Below are 5,558 nucleotides of genomic sequence, written 5' to 3' on the forward strand. Positions count from 1 at the left end.
TTTTTTTGCCTTTTCAGGAAACTTTTGAATGGAGCGCATCATTGGTGCGCTCCGAAGTGTGCTCCAAAGCTCTCTCCAGCTGCGTGCACCTGCCCCGGCCGCGCACCCGGCCCCGCCCAGCTTCGCTCACCTGTCCCGGGCGTCTGGTGCGGAACCTTAGAGTAAGAAACATCACCGTGCACCTTGGCCAACGTGCGCGACTCGACCGAGCGCGCACTGGCCGAGGTGCACACCGATTTCACCTGGGTGCGCGCGCAGCACCTCGGGCGCACCGGGGTGCGCGCACAACGCCCGGGTTGCACCGTGGCCTGTGTGCTCGGGGTGCCTCGGGTGCGCGCTCGGTGTCGCCCCCGCGCGCGCGGTAGTGCGGGCAGCGCACCCCGGCCCGGCCCGGCCCCGACGAGAACGCAAACGGGCAAAAGGTTTATTCAAATAGCATTGCGACGCCCGGCGAAAAACTAAAAAAGGGTGCAACACCGGGACTTCCCGGGAGGTCACCCATCCCAGTACTACTCCGGCCCAAGCGCGCTTAACTGCGGAGTTCTGATGGGATCCGGTGCACTAATGCTGGTATGATCGCACCCGTTATGAGCTTGTCGCAGTGTGTACTTAGCAAACCGCGACCCACGTGCGAATCCACCCCGGCCACCCACCCCCGTCGAGGTGCACACCCTCCCTCGCGAAGTGCGCCCCGTTCGCCAAGTGTGAGCCCTGCCCGGGTGCGCGCACCTTGCTAGGGCGTCGGGTGTGCACCCGGCCCGGCCTACGTGCGTGCACCTGGAGGGGGCGTCGTGTGCGTGCAGTGTCCCGTCTGCAACGCGGTGCCCACACACCACCTCGGGCGCAACGACCTGCGCTCACATGTGGGCCGAGTGCACCTTGGTGCATGTTCGGGGCGCCTCGGGTGCACGCTCGATCTTGCCCCGGTGCACCAAGGCGCTCGGTTTGCCCCGGGTGCGCACTTGGTGCAAGGTGGGCACCCAAAATAGGGATCAAGCACCAAAACACAAGTTTCGGGATGCAAAATGGGACCCAAGGACCACAAATGCGTTCCAAGACCCATGATGGGTCCACGAGAACAAAAATGTGTTCCGAGACTTAATAAACAAATATTGGGTTTTAGGAGAAGAAACATGCTCTGATGCCCAAAACGAGAATCGACCCCGAAAAGGCCACAGGCCAAAAGTGGGATGCGAGACAAAAAAAAATGGGACCCGAGGACCAAAATTGGGTTCCCAGGTCGAAGACAGGGCAACCGGACAAGAAACGACCTCTAAGGCTCGAAATGAGTCCCGACGACTAAAACTTGACAAGAAGCACCCATCAGGCACCCAACTCGACACCCATGGGATGCCGACCCACCCGGGCTTCCACCTAGCACACCTTGGCACCCACCCACCCTCGCACCCAACCTCGCACCCAACTTAGCACCTTTGAACCCACATTGGCACTCACCCTGACCCTGGCACCTTGGAACCCACATTGGCACTCACCTTGACCCTGGCACCCACCTTTGCACTCACCTTGGGACCCACCCTGGCTCCCACCTCGGCACCCACCCAGACACCCACCTTGGTTCCTTGGCACCCACCTTGGATCCTTGGCACCCACCCCGACACCCACCTTGGCACGCAACTTGGCTACTTGCCACCCACCTTGGCTCCTTGACGCCCACCCCGACAACCACCCCGTGACCTACCCTGGCTAGGGTTGGTGCACACCCACCCTGGTGCCCACCTTGGCACCCACCCTATGACCCACCTTGGCACGCACCTTAGTACCCACCCCGTTACCCACCCTAGGACCCACCCCGTGACCCACCTTGGCCAGGGTGGGTGCACCCACCCTGGTGCCCACCTTGGCACCCACCCATCCTAGCACCCAGCCTGTGACCGGGCTTGGAACCCAACCTTGCACCCGCACCCGTCTTGGCCAGTGTGGGTGCGCACCCATCCTGGCACCCACGTTGTGAGACACCCTTTAACCCACGCACCCTAGCACCCACGTTGGCACCCACCTTGGAACCCAACCTAGCAACTTGGCACCCACCCCGTGACCCACCTTGGCATCCACCATAGCAGTCGCCGACTTGGCACCCACCTCGGCACCCACCTTGACACTTGTGGACCCACCTTGCCACTCACCCTAGCATCGACCCATCCTAGCACCCACCCTGGCACCTTTGCACCCTAGCACTCACCCATCCTAGCACCTAACCTGTGACCCACCTTGACACTCACCCTCGCACCCACCTTGGAACCCAACCTAGCACCCACCCACCCTGACACCAACCCTAGCACCTACCCACCCTTGCACCCACCCTGTGACCCATCTTGGCACCCACCCATCCTACCACTCAACCTATCACCCACCTTCTCACCCACCTTGGCATCCACCTTAGCACCCACCCACACTGGCACCTTGGCACCCACCTCGGGCAAGGTGGGTGCACACCCACCCTGGCACCCAATTTAGAACCCACCGAGCATGTTACCCACCTTGGCACCCACATTGCAGCCCACCCTAGTACCCACCCTATGACCCACATTGGCATCCACACCCTAGCACCCAGGCACCTCGACACCCGCCTTGACACCCACCCTAGCACTGAACCTGTGACCCACCTTGGAACTCACCCTAGAACCCACCCACCCTGTGAACCACCTTGGCATCCACCTTAGCACCCACCCACCTTGGCACCCACTCTAGCACTCACCCATCCTAACACCCAACTTGTTACCCACCTTGGCACCCGCCCTCGCGTCCACCTTGAAACCCACCCTAGCACCCACCCACGCAGGAGCCCACCTTGGCACCCAACCTAACACCCACGCATCCTGGCACCCAACTTGTGACCCACCTTGGAACCCACCCTAGTACCCACCTTTGAACCCACTATATCACCAACCCACCTTGGCACCCACCCTATGACCCTCTTTGGAATCCACCCTAGCACGCACCCACCCTGGCACCCACCATGGAGCGCACCCTAGCACCCACCCACCTCGGCACGCACCTCAACACCCACCTTGGTGTGCGCACTGCGCCAACCTCTCAAAGACCCTATGTGGTGCGCTCCAAAGTGTACACCTTTGGTGCGCTCCAAGGTGCGCACCTTTGGTGCACACCGAGGTGCACACCAAAGTGTGCACCGAGGTGAGCACCAAAGTGCACTCCAGGGTGCACACCAAGGCGTGCACCTTTGGTGCGGTCAATGCAAACGAATTCGGAAGTTGGGGTCGATGTCCTAATCGCTGCTGCAGACTACACGTATGAGAATCGGACAAATAGCTTTATATAGGGGAGGTGTTGCGTTTGATGGGTCGACTCCCCTGGTTGTGTGCACTGCACCAACTTCAAAGACCCTGTCTTGTTTAAGAAGTCAAAAGTTGGGGTGGATGTCCTAATCATTGCTGCAGTCTACGCATGTATGAGAATCAGACAAATAGCTTATATAGGGGAGGTGTTGCATTCGGTGGGTTGACTCCCCTGGTTGTGCGCACTGCGCCAACCTCAAAGACCCCGCATAGCAGAAGAAGTCGGAAGTCGGATTTTGGTGAGCACCAAGGCGTGCACCTTTGGTGCGGTCAACGCAGACGAATTCAGAAGTTGGGGTGGATGTCCTAATCGTTGTTGCAGGCTACACATGTATGAGAATCAGACAAATAGCTTATATAGGGGAGGTGTTGGGTTTGATGGGTCAACTCCCTTGGTTGTGCGCATTACGCCAACCTCAAAGACCTTGTTTTCGTTAAGAAGTCAAAAGTTGGGGTCAATGTCCTAATGGCTCCTGCAGGCTACACATGTATGAGAATCGGACAAATAGCTTATATAGGGGAGGTGTTGGGTTTGATGGGTCGACTCCCCTGGTTGTGCGCATTACGTCAACCTCAAAGACCTTGTTTTCGTTAAGAAGTCAAAAGTTGGGGTCGATGTCCTAATTGCTCCTGTAGACTACACATGTATGAGAATCAGACAAATAGCTTATATAGGGGAGGTGTTGGGTTTGATGGGTTGACTCCCCTAGTTGTTCGCATTACACCAACCTCAAAGACCTTGTTTTCGTTTAGAAGCCGAAAGTTGGGGTCGATGTCCTAATTGCTCCTGCAGGCTACGCATGTATGAGAATCAGACAAATAGCTTATATAGGGGAGGTGTTGGGTTTGATGGGTCGACTCCCCTGGTTGTGCGCATTGCGCCAACCTCAAAGACCCTGCATTGCGGATGAAGTCGAAAGTCAGAGTTTGGTGTGCTACAAGGTGTGGTCGAAGGTGCTCACCTAGGTGTGCACCTTTGGAGCACAGGAAAAGTGCCCTCCAAAAGTGCGCACCTTTGGAGTGCACAAAAGTGCCCTCCAAAAGTGCGCACCTTTGGAGCGCAGAAAAGTGCCCTCCAAAAAGTGCCCTCCAAAAGTGCGCACCTTTGGAGCGCAGAAAAGTGCCCTCCAAAAAGTGCCCTCCAAAAGTGCGCACCTTTGGAGCGCAGAAAAGTGCCCTCCAAAAAGTGCCCTCCAAAAGTGCGCACCTTTGGAGCGCAGAAAAGTGCCCTCCAAAAGTGCGCACCTTTGGAGCGCAGAAAAGTGCCCTCCAAAAAGTGCCCTCCAAAAGTGCGCACCTTTGGAGCGCAGAAAAGTGCCCTCCAAAAAGTGCCCTCCAAAAGTGCGCACCTTTGGAGCGCAGAAAAGTGCCCTCCAAAAAGTGCCCTCCAAAAGTGCGCACCTTTGGAGCGCAGAAAAGTGCCCTCCAAAAAGTGCCCTCCAAAAGTGCGCACCTTTGGAGCGCAGAAAAGTGCCCTCCAAAAAGTGCCCTCCAAAAGTGCGCACCTTTGGAGCGCAGAAAAGTGCCCTCCAAAAGTGCGCACCTTTGGAGCGCACAAAAGTGCCCTCCAAAAGTGCGCACTTTTGGTGCGCACCAAGGCGCTGGTTCGGTCGTTGCAGGCGAGTTCGGAAGTTGGGGTCGATGTCCTGAGCGGAGGTGCAAACTACACAGGTGTCGGAATCGGACAAATAGCTTATATAGGGGAGGTGTATGCTTCGATGGGTCGACTCCCCAGGTTGAGCGCACCGCGCCAACCTCAAAGACCCTACGGTATGGATGAAGTCGGAAGTTGGGTCCGATGACCAATTCGATTAGTAGGTATGCTCATGAGGTCGGAATTTGGGTCCGATGACCTGCCATGTGCAGGAAGGCGAATGTTGACACTGTGCGTTGCAAGGTGCACACCAAGGCGCTGGTGCGGTCTTTTTAGTCGAGTTCGGAAGTTGGGGTCGATGTCCTGATCGGAGGTGCAAGCTACACAGGTGTGGGAATCGGACAAATAGCTTATATAGGGGAGGTGTATGCTTCGTTGGGTCGACTCCCCGGGTTGAGCGCACCGCGCCAACCTCAAAGACCCTACGGTATGGATGAAGTCGGAAGTTGGGTCCGATGACCGATTCGATATGTAGGCATACTCGCGAGGTCGGAATTTGGGTCCGATGACCTGCCACGTGCAGGAAGGCGAATGTTGGCACTGTGCGTTGCAAGGTGCGCACCAAGGCGCTGGTTCGGTCGTTGGAG

The 5,558-nt window shown here is 57.5% G+C and overlaps 1 non-coding gene across 1 annotated transcript; it reads right to left on the minus strand.

Annotated features, from left to right (window-relative positions):
• Positions 1 to 465: 465 nt before the first annotated feature.
• Positions 466 to 584, minus strand: LOC131864701 (5S ribosomal RNA). The gene has a single exon (XR_009363465.1). It is a non-coding gene; the product is annotated as a 5S ribosomal RNA (ribosomal RNA).
• Positions 585 to 5,558: the final 4,974 nt, after the last annotated feature.

Source organism: Cryptomeria japonica, unplaced genomic scaffold (genome assembly GCF_030272615.1).
Source record: "Cryptomeria japonica unplaced genomic scaffold, Sugi_1.0 HiC_scaffold_90, whole genome shotgun sequence".
Taxonomy (NCBI): Eukaryota; Viridiplantae; Streptophyta; class Pinopsida; order Cupressales; family Cupressaceae; genus Cryptomeria; species Cryptomeria japonica.